The sequence below is a fragment of the Dendrobates tinctorius genome, unplaced genomic scaffold, assembly GCF_039654945.1.
Source record: "Dendrobates tinctorius isolate UK_male_01 unplaced genomic scaffold, ASM3965494v1 ptg000022l, whole genome shotgun sequence".
Classification (NCBI taxonomy): Eukaryota; Metazoa; Chordata; class Amphibia; order Anura; family Dendrobatidae; genus Dendrobates; species Dendrobates tinctorius.
Window position 1 is genome coordinate 75731190 of NW_027361690.1, and position 17383 is coordinate 75748572.

At 42.9% G+C, this 17383-nt stretch overlaps 1 long non-coding RNA gene across 1 annotated transcript in view; it reads right to left on the minus strand.

Moving 5' to 3' along the window:
- Positions 1–2386: 2386 nt before the first annotated feature.
- Positions 2387–17383, minus strand: part of LOC141083978 (uncharacterized) — a 312249-nt gene continuing 297252 nt past the window's right edge. The window contains exon 3 of the long non-coding RNA XR_012230882.1: positions 2387–2526. This is a non-coding gene — a long non-coding RNA (uncharacterized lncRNA). The remainder of the gene's footprint in view (positions 2527–17383) is intronic.

Sequence of the window (17383 nt, forward strand, 5' to 3'; positions counted from 1 at the left end):
GGCAGCTCTGCACATCAGCACTGCCTGCTACACTCAGCCTGACTGCACAGTACCCCACTGTACACAGCTACTCTCCATATACAGAGCAGAGATTACAGGCAGCTCTGCACATCAGCACTGTCTGCTACACTCAACCTGACTGCACAGTACCCCACTGTACACAGCTGCTCCCCATATACAGAGCAGTGATTACAGGCAGCCCCGCACATCAGCACTGCCTGCTACACTCAGCCTGATTGCACACTACCCCACTGTACACAGCTACTCTCCATATACAGAGTAGTGATTACAGGCAGCTCTGCACATCAGCACTGCCTGCTACACTCAGCCTGACTGCACAGTACCAAACTGTACACAGCTACTCTCCATATACAGAGCAGTGATTACAGGTAGACCCGCACATCAGCACCGCCTGCTACACTCAGCCTGACTGCACAGTACCCCACTGTACACAGCTACTCTCCATATACAGAACAGTGATTACAGGCAGCTCTGCACATCAGCACTGCCTGCTACACTCAGCCTGACTGCACAGTACCCCACTGTACAGGGCTACTCTCCATATACAGAACAGAGATTACAGGCAGCTCTGCACATCAGCACTGCCTGCTACACTCAGCCTGACTGCACAGTACCCCGCTGTACACAGCTACTCTCCGTATACAGAGCAGTGATTACAGGCAGCTCTGCACATCAGCACTGCCTGCTACACGCAGCCTGACTGCACAGTACCCCACTGTACACAGCTACTCTCGGTATACAGAGCAGTGATTACAGGCAGCTCTGCACATCAGCACTGCCTGCTACACTCAGCCTGACTGCACAGTACCCCGCTGTACACAGCTACTCTCCATATACAGAGCAGTGATTACAGGCAGCGCTGCACATCAGCACTGCCTGCTACACTCAGCCTGACTGCACAGTACCCCGCTGTACACAGCTACTCTCCATATACAGAGCATTGATTACAGGCAGCTCTGCACATCAGCACTGTCTGCTACACAGCCTGATTGCACAGTACCCCGCTGTACACAGCTACTCTCTATATACAGAGCAGTGATTACATGCAGCTCTGCACATCAGCACTGCCTGCTACACTCAACCTGACTGCACAGTACCCCACTGTACAGGGATACTCTCCATATACAGAACAGAGATTACAGGCAGCGCTGCACATCAGCACTGCCTGCTACACTCAGCCTGACTGCACAGTACCCCGCTGTACACAGCTACTCTCCATATACAGAGCAGTGATTACAGGCAGCGCTGCACATCAGCACTGCCTGCTACACTCAGCCTGACTGCACAGTACCCCGCTGTACACAGCTACTCTCCATATACAGAGCAGTGATTACAGGCAGCTCTGCACATCAGCACTGTCTGCTACACAGCCTGATTGCACAGTACCCCGCTGTACACAGCTACTCTCTATATACAGAGCAGTGATTACATGCAGCTCTGCACATCAGCACTGCCTGCTACACTCAACCTGACTGCACAGTACCCCACTGTACAGGGCTACTCTCCATATACAGAACAGAGATTACAGGCAGCGCTGCACATCAGCACAGCCTGCTACACTCAGACTGACTGCACAGTACCCCACTGTACAGGGCTACTCTCCATATACAGAACAGAGATTACAGGCAGCTCTGCACATCAGCACTGCCTGCTACACTCAGCCTGACTGCACAGTACCCCACTGTACACAGCTACTCCCCATATACAGAGCAGTGATTACAGGCAGCTCCACACATCAGCACTGCCTGCTACACTCAGCCTGACTGCACAGTACCCCGCTGTACACAGCTACTTCACTACAGACACAAGCTAATACACAAAGACTGCTGCAACATTACATCGGTAAGGTGGACAGACAGATGGGGGGTAGCAGGGATGATGTAGAGCTATTTACACAGTAGTTTCACAGTAGTCTATCATGGTTATCTCTGTCAGTGGGACAATAGCAATAATTGCAACACTAATAGAGAGAAGAGAAAAGTGTAGATGAGGGAGAGAAAGAAGAGAGAAGAGAAGAGAGGAGAAGAGAAGAAAGAAGCTAGATGAGAGAGAAAGTAGAGGGGAGAAGATAGGAGAGGACAAGAGAAGAGAGGAGATGAGAGAAGAGGAGAGGGAGAAGAATACAAGAGAAGAGAAAAAAAGAGAGAAGCATATATGAGGGAGAGATAGAAGAGAGGTTTAGAGAAGAAGAGAAGATAAAAAAAGAATAGAAGAGGAGGGAGAGAAAGAAGAGATTTAAAGAAAGAAGAGAGGAGAGGAGATGAGAAGAGAAAGAAGAGAGAAGACAGAAGAGAAGAAAGAGACGAGAAAGAAGAGAGGATAAGAAAGTAGAGAGAATAGAAGAGACAAGAGAAGAGGCTGCAACTTTGTTAAAGTTTAATGAACAATTTAAATGACATTTTCTCATTTTCTCCTGGGAAGGATGTGATCACGGACGCATCATCGACTTTTTCTTCGTTTTTGCCAGTTATTGACAGGATCGCTTCCACCATATCAGATACACATCTGTAAATATAAAATAAGAGATGTAATTAGCGCACTGGTATCAAGAAACCAGGAACAGTCCTAGCAGACGATGGAGGGCAGAAAGGGGACAGAAAAGTTTACCCATGGACTCACAGGGGTACACCTGAAGTCAAGGACACTGAGTGACCCCCTCCTGTCCCCTGCTACATGGTCCCTCATAGTGAAGGGTGATGTGTGCGGGGACTCAGGTAGATAATCCTGGTTCAGTCTCTACTGTTCACACCAGATTTTGATAGTGAATTGATGAGCAAAAACAGACAGAAAGACAATATTCAAAATAATATTCATGAACCACTTGGTTCTCGGAGCCCGACACAACTGATGGCAAACAGTAATCCAGCGCCCGTAGCCTCACTGAGAGGGGCTGCAGGAATCTCTGTCCATCTCCCCCAACTAATGCCGCCACACCAGAACTACTAGATGGGGTCTGTGTTCATGCAGGATTTTGTTTCCTCTCAGTGTCTGATTTCACCTGAATATTCATATACTGTACAGCAATGCAGACAATGTGTGATAGAGTAAAAAATGGAAAATAGATAAAATAATAGGTAAATGACAGATAGATAGATAGATAGATAGATAGAGATAGATAGATAGATAGATAAATAGATGATAGAGAGATAGATAGATAGATAATAGATAGACAGATAGATAATAGATGGATAGAAAATAGATCGATAGATAGATAATAGATATATAGATTATAGATAGATAGATTATAGATAGATAGATAATATATATATAGATTATAGATAGATAGATTATAGATAGATAGATAGATTATAGATAGATAGAGATAGATAATAGATGATAGAGAGATAGATAGATAGATTAGAGATTGATAGATAATAGATGGATAGATAATAGATAGATAGATTATAGATAGATAGATATAATATAGATAGATAGATGATTGATAGATATATAGCTAGATTATAGATAGATAGATGATTGATAGATAGATAGATGATTGATAGATAGATAGATTATAGATAGATGATGATAGATAGATAGATTATAGATAGATGATGATAGATAGATAGATAGATAGGCAAATCAGTCTGTGATGGTTGGAAAAGTTCTTTAAATACTAGAAAATATGGAATATTGGAAAGGGGTCATAACATGGGTTTGATACATTTTGCCTTCCAAAGGGTTTACTGTCTAGTGTATACCAAACTCTTTGTGTGTGTCTTTATGTATATACAAACATCGTAAATACATGTGCATACCAGCACTACTGGCTTTATGTGTGTGTAAGTATATATACTTATATACATACATATATACTACTAACACTTACATACATTATGCGACAGCAAATACAAACTAGTAACTAAAATTAATATAGTTAGCTTTTTGCTTGTATATATATATATATATATATATATATATATATATATACACACACACATAGGCACACATGCATAAAGCCAGTAGGGCTCGTACGCATGTCTACTTACAATGTGTGTGTGTATATATAAAGTCAAACACACACACACACAAAGAGATCAAAGAGTTTGGTATACATACACAAGACAGTCAACCCCTTTGGAAGAAAAACGTATCAAACCCATGTTATGGCCCCGTTCCAATATTCGATATTAAATAACATTTCTAACCATGACAGATTGATTTGCCTATCTATCTATCTATCTATCTATCTATCTATCTATCTATCTATCTATCTATCTATCTATCTATCTATCTATCTATTGTTCCTGGCGCTACCTACAATGGAGGTATATTCAGGAGTCTGTACTGTTTGATCCTTTGCAGCCAAAAACGATGTAAAACAAGAACCTGCACCCTGTACACATCAGTGACTGCGAGGAGGCGCAGTCAGCTCCTTCTCCTCCGAATACCCGGGCAAAGTGTGCAGGAATAGCGCCGGCACCAGCGCAGAGCGAGCAGGCTCAATGCATATACCCTACATGTCTATATATATATAGTGGTAGAAGGCTGAGTTATTGGATATATAAATCACTATCTTTAGCATAAATGTCTGCCACCTAATTACATTATGCGAGCTGCTCACTTGTTTTATGTATATACATATATATATATATATATATATATATATATATATATATATACACACACATAATATATTCACTGACTATAGATCACATGTGGGAATGTTATACGGAGAGGATTGTAACCCCTTCCATGACTTTCTAGTCCAGTCTTGTAGACTCTTCGTTGACTTTGATTTTATAGAATATATTGTTCTTCGTTCTCTAAACACTTTCACGATCGCTCTGATCTGGAGCCATATTCCTACATAACTGTCCATTAACAGGTAAGAATTGTACTTGATTTCTACCAGTGGAGTTTGACCATTTCCCTCTGTCCAGCACGAATATGCGGCAGAGACAGAACATTGCGGAGTGTGAGCTGCCGAGAATTCCTACACTTCATTAGTCACACTCATTTCAGAAATAACTTCACTTTCTCTATTTGTATTTATTTATTAAATGTTAATAAAGGAACATTATGAACTTATCTATTTAATATATAAATACATATACATATATACACATTTATTCTGTTTAATTAAATAAAACTTTAATTAAATGGAGATCAGTTCATTGATACTAGTCATCAAATTGCAGAACACAGGAACTCTGTGTTATTATATGGAGCTTGCATTGTAGAGTAAACCTGTATCTAGATGAGAAGATTGATGCCATAGTGACAGCATGCAGACAGAGCCCATCCTTCCCCCCTGGATGGGGCAGGTGTGTGTATGGGACTATTCACACTGTTTTCTCTGGCTATTATCGGATTCCTTATCACAGAGGGCTCTGAGCTGCTCTCCTGCCCAGGCTCAGCATCACTGCAGTATTAGGCTGTGGGCAGAGCACAGGAGCAGAGGTGCCACATACTGTGTCTTAATGCCTACCTATTTATTGCCAGGAGCAGATGAATTGGAGCAATGTGAATCTAGGGCTTAGGATAAGAAGCTCTGTGTGCCCCATTCTCCAAAGGGGTAGACACATGAACTCTCCATTTTAAGGAAAGGGCATTTGTCTCTTAATCTTTGGAGCGTCTTGCAGACCTCAATTACTAAAGAGTTTATCTGTAAGAGATGCCACCAATAGAATAGTATGTCAGCTGAAAGAGAACTCATTAACCCCATGGAACTGTCATTGTTCTCATCCCAGCCTCCTAACAACTAGTTAACCTCCTACTTACCAGGGTCTCCTCTTCCTGCTGCCACCTCTGGCTGGGAAATGGTTAACCAGCCTTTTGGTAAAATGCATTTTATTTTATTTTTTTTTTCCCTTTCTGTGCGATCCAACATTTTAATGATGAGGACAATCTGATGGATCTTTAACGTGATTAACAATGGACAGATTGGCCACCCTCCTGCTGGATCCTGTCCTCTCTGGTGTTATGATGAACCTTACACCTCTGGAGTTTCTGAGTGTTTTAGGCATTGACGCAGTATTCCTCTGGCTGATCATCAGATCCTTCCAAACAGCAGCTGATCTGATGGGGAATGCCTTCTATCTGGCAGAGCTATGAGTCCACATACATCCATAATGCATTAGTCTCTGCATGGCTGGGCATGCACTGTAGCTCCTCTGTAATGGAAGGATGGGATCACTCCCATATTCGCGTGATTGTCACAAATGGCTTCATGTGACACCCAAGTCATGAGACGAGTGATGGATACCATTGTCCAGAAATGACCCTCCATTAACACCAGCTCTCAGCATCTGTATCCTGTCAGCAGCTTTCATCTCAGAGCCAAGAGGGGCTTCATTGTGAGAGTGCCATGCTGAGCCCAACCTTGGACCAACTGCCCCACAGCTTAGTGATCCCCCCATCTCCCCAGCTGCTGATATGCAGGGCACACTAATCTCTAATGTGTTTTATGGAGGATTTCATCATAACACAATAGGGGGATATGATTAATATTAATTAACACAATCCAGTGGAGGAGATGTTTTTTTGGAAGAGTTTAAATGAAATGAGCTCATTCCTTGCCTGATTAGAAGACAAGGAGCAGGGTTGGAGGAGAGACACAGCTGACCTGGTGGGTGACAGGCACAGGTTGGAAGGGTGACATTTTATTGTAAGGCTGACTGTGAAAGGAAGAAAAGGGAAGGACCAGTCAATTTAATGCGGGGACCAAGAGTGCAAGAGCGTTGCTAGGCGACAGCGATGCTGAAAGTTCTGTCAGAAGCGCCACTCTGACCTTATGCAAATACAAGCTCCCAACTCTTTGTGGAGAGGCTGAAATTTCCACCCACTGTGTCACCAATACCTGGCATAGAGCCTTTTATTCAAATGCTCTCCAAAAACACACACAGAGCATGTGACAAAGCCTGACACGTTTAGGGCTGGAGAGAAAAACACAGGGGAAGCATGGAGGGAAGGATGGAAGGGGGAAACAGTGCCGAAATGTCATCCCCGACCCATCACACCCAACTCTCACCGGACCAACTCTGCTCTGCTGTGCAGCAGCATCCTCACTGCAGCACCACATAGTGAGTGCAGACAGACACTAACCACTAACACACATAACCAGAGCACACAAACACACAATGCACACACATAACCAGAGCATACACATAACCAGAGCACACATACACACATCACACACATAAACAGAGCAAACATACACACAACACTCACACACAATGCACACACATACACACAATGCACACACATAACCAGAGCATACACATAACCAGAGCACACATACACACATCACACACATAACCAGTGCACACACATACACACAATGCACACAAACACACAATGCACACACATAACCAGAGCATACACATAACCAGAGCACACATACACACATCACACACATAAACAGAGCAAACATACACACAACACTCACACACAATGCACACACATACACACAATGCACACACATAACCAGAGCATACACATAACCAGAGCACACATACACACAATGCACACAAACACACAATGCACACACATAACCAGAGCATACACATAACCAGAGCACACATACACACATCACACACATAAACAGAGCAAACATACACACAACACTCACACACAATGCACACACATACACACAATGCACACACATAACCAGAGCATACACATAACCAGAGCACACATACACACAATGCACACAAACACACAATGCACACACATAACCAGAGCATACACATAACCAGAGCACACATACACACATCACACACATAAACAGAGCAAACATACACACAACACTCACACACAATGCACACACATACACACAATGCACACACATAACCAGAGCATACACATAACCAGAGCACACATACACACAATGCACACAAACACACAATGCACACACATAACCAGAGCACACATACACACATCACACACATAAACAGAGCAAACATACACACAAGACTCACACACAATGCACACACATACACACAATGCACACACATAACCAGAGCATACACATAACCAGAGCACACACATACACACATCACACACATAACCAGTGCACACACATACACACAACACACACATAACCAGTGCACACACATACACACAACACACACATAACCAGTGCACACACATCACACACATAACCAGCGCACACACATACACACAACACACACATATCCAGCGCACACACATACACACAACACACACATAACTAGTGCACACACATACACACAACACACACATAACCAGAGCATACACATAACCAGAGCACACACATACACACATCACACACATAACCAGTGCACACACATACACACAACACACACATAACCAGTGCACACACATACACACAACACACACATAACCAGTGCACACACATCACACACATAACCAGCGCACACACATACACACAACACACACATAACCAGCGCACACACATACACACAACACACACATAACCAGTGCACACATACACACAACACACATAACCAAAGCACACACATACACACAACACTCACAAACACAAAATGCACACACATACAAAACATAGACAGAGAACACATACTCACAACACACATACACACAGCACACACATACACTCAACATACACATAAACAGCACACACATACACACAACACACACATAACCAGAGCACACACATACCCACATCTCACACAAAAGCAGAGCACACATACACACAAAACTCACACACAATGCACACATATAACCAGAGCACACATATACACTCAACACACACATACACACAACACACATAAAAAGAGCACACACATACACACAACACACACATAACCAGAGCACACATACCCACATCACACACATAAACATATATGCCTCTCTCACAGCCAAACCAGATCTCCCACTTTGCACTGATGAGGGGCAGTACCCCGAAACACAGTGTCTGCAAATGGAGATTCTGGCTTGGCTTTTATCCTAAGTCATGAACTAGGCTCCTTACAGGGTCAACATTGACTTTTAGGATTGCTACCTCCAATAGGTGGCACTAGAGTTCTAGTCCTCTTCCTCTCTGAAGAGACAATTTGCATAATTAACACATAAACATAGCACACATACACACAACACACACATAACCAGAGCACACACACATACCCACATCACACACATAAACAGAGCACAGATACTCACAACACACACATAAACAGAGCACACATACACACATAAACAGAGCACACATACATACATAAACAGAGCACACATACACACAACACACATAAACAGAGCACACACATAAACAGAGCACACACGTACACACATAAATAGAGCATACGCATACACATAACACACATAAACAGAGCACACACATAAACAGAGCACACACGTACACACAACACACAAACAGAGCACACATAAACATAGCACACATACACACAACACACACATAACCAGAGCACACACACATACCCACATCACACACATAAACAGAGCACAGATACACACAACACACACATAAACAGAGCACACATGCACACATAAACAGAGCACACATACACACAACACACATAAACAGAGCACACACATAAACAGAGCACACACGTACACACATAAATAGAGCATACACACAACACACATAAACAGAGCATACACTTAAACAGAGCACACACGTACACACAACACACAAACAGAGCACACATACACACAACACACATAAACAGCACACACACAACACACACATAAACAGAGCATACATGTACACACAACACACAAACAGAGCATACATACACACAACACAAATAAACAGAGCACACACATACACACAACATACACATAAACATAACACACACATAAACAGAGTACATACATACACTCAACACACACATAAACAGAGCACACACATACACAAAACACGCACATAATCAAAGCACACACACACAACACACTTATAAACAGAATACACACAACACACATAAACACAGCACACATACACACAAAGCACACAAACACACAGCACACACATAAACAGAGCACACATACAGACAACACACATACACAAACACACTCATAAAAAGAATACACATATACACACATAAACCCACACAACATACAGATAAACAGATTACACACATGCACACAACACACATTGCACACATACAGTTGTGGCCAAAAGTATTGACACCCCTGCAATTCTGTCAGATAATACTCAGTTTCTTCCTGAAAATGATTGCAAACACAAATTCTTTGGTATTATTATCTTCATTTAATTTGTCTTAAATGAAAAAACACAAAAGAGAATGAAGCAACAAAGCAAAACATTGATCATTTCACACAAAACTCAAAAAATGGGCCAGACAAAAGTATTGGCACCCTCAGCCTAATACTTGGTTGCACAACCTTTAGCCAAAATATCTGCGACCAACCGCTTCCGGTAACCATTAATGAGTTTCTTACAATGCTCTACTGGAATTTTAGACCATTCTTCTTTGGCAAACTGCTCCAGGTCCCTGATATTCAAATAGCTTCTCCAAACTGCCATTTTTAGATCTCTCCACAGGTGTTCTATGGGATTCAGGTCTGGACTCATTGCTGGCCACCTTAGAAGTCTCCAGTGCTTTCTCTCAAACAAATTTCTAGTGCTTTTTGAAGTGTGTTTTGGGTCATTGTCCTGCTGGAAGACCCATGACCTTTGAGGGAGACCCAGCTTTCTCACACTGGGCCCTACATTATGCTGCAAAATTTGCTGGTAGTCTTCTGACTTCATAATGCCATGCACACGGTAAAGCAGTCCAGTGCCAGAGGCAGCAAAGCAACCCCAAAACATCAGGGAACCTCCGCCATGTTTGACTGTAGAGACCGTGTTCTTTTCTTTGAATGCCTTTTTTTCTCCTGTAAACTCTATGTTGATGCCTTTGCCCAAAAAGCTCTACTTTTGTCTCATCTGACCAGAGAACATTCTTCCAAAACGTTTTAGGCTTTTTCAGGTAAGTTTTGGCAAACTCCAGCCTGGCTTTTTTATGTCTCGGGGTAAGAAGTGGGGTCTTCCTGGGTCTCCTACCATACAGTCCCTTTTCATTCAGACGCCGACGGATAGTACGGGTTGACACTGTTGTACCCTCGGACTGCCGGGCAGCTTGAACTTGTTTGGATGTTAGTCGAGGTTCTTTATCCAACATCCGCACAATCTTGTGCTGAAATCTCTTGTCAATTTTTCTTTTCCGTCCACATCTAGGGAGGTTAGCCACAGTGCCATGGGTGTTAAACTTCGTGATGACACTGCGCACGGCAGAAACAGGAACATTCAGGTCTTTGGAGATGGACTTGTAGCCTTGAGATTGCTCATGCTTCCTCACAATTTGGTTTCTCAAGTCCTCAGACAGTACTTTGGTCTTCTTTCTTTTCTCCATGCTCAATGTGGTACACACAAGGACACAGGACAGAGGTTGAGTCAACTTTAATCCATGTCAACTGGCTGCAAGTGTGATTTAGTTATTGCCAACACCTGTTAGGTGCCACAGGTAAGTTACAGGTACTGTTAGTTACACAAATTAGAGAAGCATCACATGATTTTTCGAACAGTGCCAATACTTTTGTCCACCCTCTTTTTTATGTTTGGTGTGGAATTATATCCAATTTGGCTTTAGGACAATTCTTTTTGTGTTTTTTTTCATTTAAGACAAATTAAATGAAGATAATAATACCAAAGAATTTGCGTTTGCAATCATTTTCAGGAAGAAACTGAGTATTATCTGACAGAATTGCAGTGGTGTCAATACTTTTGGCCACAACTGTAAATAGAGCAATACAACATACATATAAACCCACACAACATACACAGAAACACAACATACCATACAAATAAACAGAATACACACATACACACAGAAAATACATAAACACAACACAAGCCAAAAACACGCATAAATAGAACACACACATACAAACAGACAGAACATAAACCACACAACATTCCCCAAAACACAACACACAAACCACAAACACAATACACATACATACAAACATACCATACAAATAAAGACAACATATACAGATAAACACAAGATACACACAATCACACACAATATACTACACATAAATATAACATGAATACAGAAGCATAACATATATACATCAATACAACATTCACAAACCCAACAAATGCAATAATAATAATAATCTAATAATCTATCGCATTTATAAACACACTCCTTGAGAAAGGCACTGACTGCCGAAACGCGCATTGGGGTGGACGCTCCTGGATGTGCTCCTGCTCATTTATCCGGTAATGTCATGTTTGAATGATTAACTATTATTGATGTAGGTAGTGCAGGCTCTTTCTAGGATTATTGGCCATATGGGGAATGTGCAATACCACTACCTAGCAATACTATTTGATATGCATCCCCATATGTGATATCTAATATATAAAGCTCAAAGTGTGTATGTATGTATGTATGTATGTATGTCCGGGATTGGCATCCGCACCGTCGCAGCTACAGCCACAAAATTTGGCACAGTCACACGTCTGGACCCGGAGAGTGTCCTAGGCTATGTTGTGAGGCGAAATTTTAACCCTGCGCGTTCCAATTCACCAAGCAATTTTGCCCCTGTCTACATAATGGGGAAAAAGTGTGTGCGCGTCATGCCCCGCCCCTCATTATGATGTCATAATGGTTGCCATGGCGACGCTGATGTCATCATAGGTTGCAAGCCCTGCCACTCACTATGATGTCATAATGGTTGACTATGGGATGGAGGATGTGTGATGGGTATATGGGCATGGGACTATGGGATGGAGGATATGTATGATGGATATATGGGCACGGGACTATGGGATGGCGGATATGTATGATGGGTATATGGGCACAGGACTATGGGATGGAGGATATGTATGATGGGTATATGGGCCTGGGACTATGAGATGAAGGATGTGTGATGGGTATATGGGCACTCGACTATGGGATGGCGGATTTGTATGATGGGTATATGGGCATTGGACTATGGGATGGAGGATGTGTGATGGGTATATTGGCATGGGACTATGGGATGGAGGATGTGTGATGGGTATATGGGCACTCGACTATGGGATGGAGGATATGTATGATGGGTATATGGGCACGGGCCTATGGGATCGTGGATATGTATGATGGGTATATGGGCACGGGACTATGGGATGGAGGATAATTATAATTTGCTATAACTAACCACAGTTAGTTACTATGCCCGGGCAGCGCCGGGCTCTTCAGCTAGTATATATATATATATATATATATATATATATATACACATGATTGTTATGTTGTCCTTGAGAGCACCCTGCTTTAACATGTGCTGTTTGGTGGAACCCTTCCCCTCCCTGTACCTATGCACCTAATAAAATTGTTATATACTTTTTTGAATACGTTCATGTATATTTTTGGAGTCTTTGATCGCAGTTTTTTCTTTGTATGCTATCGGATTTATAAACACATACAAATTACATAATATTATACTGTGTATATATATATATATATATATATATATATATATACTGTACACTGTATACAGACATTATATATATATAAATATATCTATCTATCTATATCTACACCATGTATACTATGTATGTATATAAACGTATATGTATATAAATAGTATAGCTATGTATATACAGTGGGGGAAATAAGTATTTGATCCCTTGCTGATTTTGTAAGTTTGCCCACTGACAAAGACATGAACAGTCTATAATTTTAAGGGTAGGTTAATTTTAACATAGAGAGATAGAATATCAAAAATATCTACACAATATATATATAAAATTTATACAATGTAATTTTCTGGATTTTATGTTTGATACCCTTAAAATTATAGACTGTTCTTGTCTTTGTCAGTGGCCAAACTTACAAAATCAGCAAGAGATCAAATATTTATTTCCCCCACTATATATATGTATATATATCTAATATACAAAGCTCAAGTGTGTGTATGTATGTAAGTATGTATATGTGTGTGTGTGTGTGTGTGTGTATGTCCGGGATTGGCATCCGCACCGTCGCAGCTACAGACACAAATTTGGCACAGTCACACGTATGGACCCCGAGAGTGTCCTAAGCTATGTTGTGAGGCGAAATTTTAACCCCGCGCATTCCAATTTACCAAACAATTTTGTCCCTATCTACATAATGGGGAAAAAGTGTGTGTGTATCAAGCCCCGCCCCTCATTATGATGTCATAATGGTTGCCATGGCGACGCTGATGTCATCATAGCTTGCAAGCCCCTCCGCTCATTATGATGTCATAATGGTTGACTATGAGATGGAGGATGTGTGATGGGTATATGGGCACTGGACTATGGGATGGAGGATATGTATGATGGGTATATGGGCATGGGACTATGGGATGGCGGATATGTATGACGGGTATATGGGCACTGGACTATGGGATGGAGGATATGTATGACTGGTATATGGGCACGGGACTATGGGATGGAGGATGTGTGATGGGTATATGGGCATGGGACTATGGGATGGAGAATATGCATGATGGGTATATGAGCATGGGCCTATGGGATGGAGGATGTGTGATGGGTATATGGGCATGGGACTAAGGGATGGAGAATATGTATGATGGGTATATGGGCATAGGACTATGGGATGGAGGATGTGTGATGGGTATATGGGCACGGGCCTATGGGATGGTGGATATGTATGATGGGCATATGGGCACAGGACTATGGGATGGAGGATAATTATAATTTGCTATAACTAACCACAGTTAGTTACTATGTCCGGGCAGAGCCGGGCTCTTCAGCTAGTATATATATATATATATATCACTCTGTATAACCTCTACATAATATACCTATATAGAGCTCTGTATAGCTTCTACATAGCCTTTATTGTATTAAATGCATGTATATTGACCATCACAAAAACAGCATATTTTGAGGCAGCGACAGGTGTTATATGTGAGGGTCGCTATGTGTCCCCCAGGATGCGCATAGAAGCGTATTATGACCACTGGAGTGCATTGCAATCACAGGCATAGCTGTGATTGCAGTGCAAAATAAAAGTAAGTTTGGTCTTGGTCAAGCTATTTGACCAAAGCAGATTTACCGGATGGTAGTGGGGCAGTTCACTCCTTCGCGGCCAGGTCTTACAAGTGGTCCATGGCCACAGATTCCATTTAAAAAACCCTGCAGTAAAGAGTTGGGTGTGTCAGTCTTGGCTTGCAAACTTGCAGAGCACGTGGCTCTGCAAAGCTCAGCCAGTGTGAAGTAACACAGAGCTAAGCGAAGCCAAAAGGCCTGGCACCCTTCATCGTAGCACGGTGGTGCAGTTACCCTTGGCAAAAGGTCCTGGATACAGACTGTCTTGATTCCTGGCTGCATCTGGAGGATACCATTTGTTTTCCGTGTGGGAGTACGTTGGACATTGAAGAGACTTTGTTTTGAACTGTTCCTGTGGTCACTGCCTGTCTGTCACGCTGCACCAACCCCTCTGCACTACTGTACAATACTTAAGTATGTATCAAAGATAGATAAAAATGCATTGTAGGGCAGCTCTGATATAGAGGACACTGGCCCATAGTTGTAGATTCTTACTCTGCTGATGATGATTTGAATGATATTCATTTGTACATTAAGGCATATAATTGTAAGGAAATCAATATTGTCGAACCTGAGAAAGTATTTCAAACACAGCTCTGATTTGTAGATAACATGAAATACCAAAGGGATGATTGTGTCTTCTATTGACGGACACAGAGGAAAAATCAACCTCTTTGCCACCCATACATACGACCCACAACAAATCTTGTCCTCAACAAAAACTTGCTACTTTTATCTTCTGAAACCCTCAAAAACATAATACTGGCACATACAGATCCCAAACCAGTACTCATGCCAATTATACCATATATACTCGTGTATAAGCCGAGATTTTCAGCCCATTTTTTGGGGCTGAAAGTCCCCCTCTCGGCTTATACACGAGTCATATACCGGGGGTCGGCCGGGGAAGGGGGAACGGGGGTGTCAGATCATACTCACCCTTCTCTGCAGCTCCCCTGCTTGTTCCATGTTTGTCGGCGCTGCTCTCTTCCTGCTTCAGCTGTCAAATGGCACCCGCTCATTAAATATGCACATATTTAATGAGCAGGTACCACGTGACCGCTGAACCAGGAAGAGAGCAGCGCCGACATACATGGAACAAGCAGAGGAGCTGCAGAGACAAGCGCCAGGACCCGGTGAGTATGAACGGGGGGTTGGGAGGCATATTCACCTGTCCCTGCGCTCTCCTGTCTTGCGTCCTCTGCAGTGACATTCAGGTCAGAGAGCGCTATCGCTCTCTGCCTGCACAGTCACTGCAGAGCGCAACGCTGATGAGCAGGGGGCAGCGACGGAGGTGAGTATGCAGTTTTTTTGTTTTTTTTTTGTAAGGGAGTCAGGGGCAGCAGCAGCAGCATAACAGGGGCCACTCACTGTGCAGCATAACAGGGGCCACTCACTGTGCAGCATAACAGGGGCCACTCACTGTGCAGTATAACAGGGGCCACTCACTGTGCAGCATAACAGGGACCACTCACTGTGCAGCATAACAGGGGCCACTCACTGTGCAGCATAACAGGGGCCACTCACTGTGCAGCATAACTGGGGCCACTCACTGTGCAGCATAACAGGGGCCACTCACTGTGCAGCATAACAGGGACCACTCACTGTGCATCATAACAGGGGCCACTCACTGTGCAGCATAACAGGGGCCACTCACTGTGCAGCATAACTGGGGCCACTCACTGTGCAGCATAACAGGGACCACTCACTGTGCATCATAACAGGGGCCACTCACTGTGCAGCATAACAGGGGCCACTCACTGTGCAGCATAACAGGGGCCACTCACTGTGCAGCATAACTGGGGCCACTCACTGTGCAGCATAACAGGGGCCACTCACTGTGCAGCATAACAGGGGCCACTCACTGTGCAGCATAACTGGGGCCACTCACTGTGCAGCATAACTGGGGCCACTCACTGTGCAGCATAACAGGGGCCACTCACTGTGCAGCATAACAGGGGCCACTCACTGTGCAGCATAACTGGGGCCACTCACTGTGCAGCATAACTGGGGCCACATACTGTGTAGATAACTGAGGCCACTCACTGTGCACCCTCGGCTTATACACGAGTCAATAAGTTTTCCCAGTTTTTTGTGGCAAAATTAGGGGGGTCGGCTTATACTCGGGTCGGCTTATACTCGAGTATATACGGTAATTGTTTATTTAATTGATGTTATATATTATAAGAGATTCATAATATAGATGATAAAGGGAAGACAAATTATATAGAGGCAGAGATAGATAGACGATACATAGGTGATAGATAATAGATAACAGAAAACTGACCAGCACCTCCAGACATAATAAAGCAAGTGTGAACAGGTACAAGGTACTATGATTGT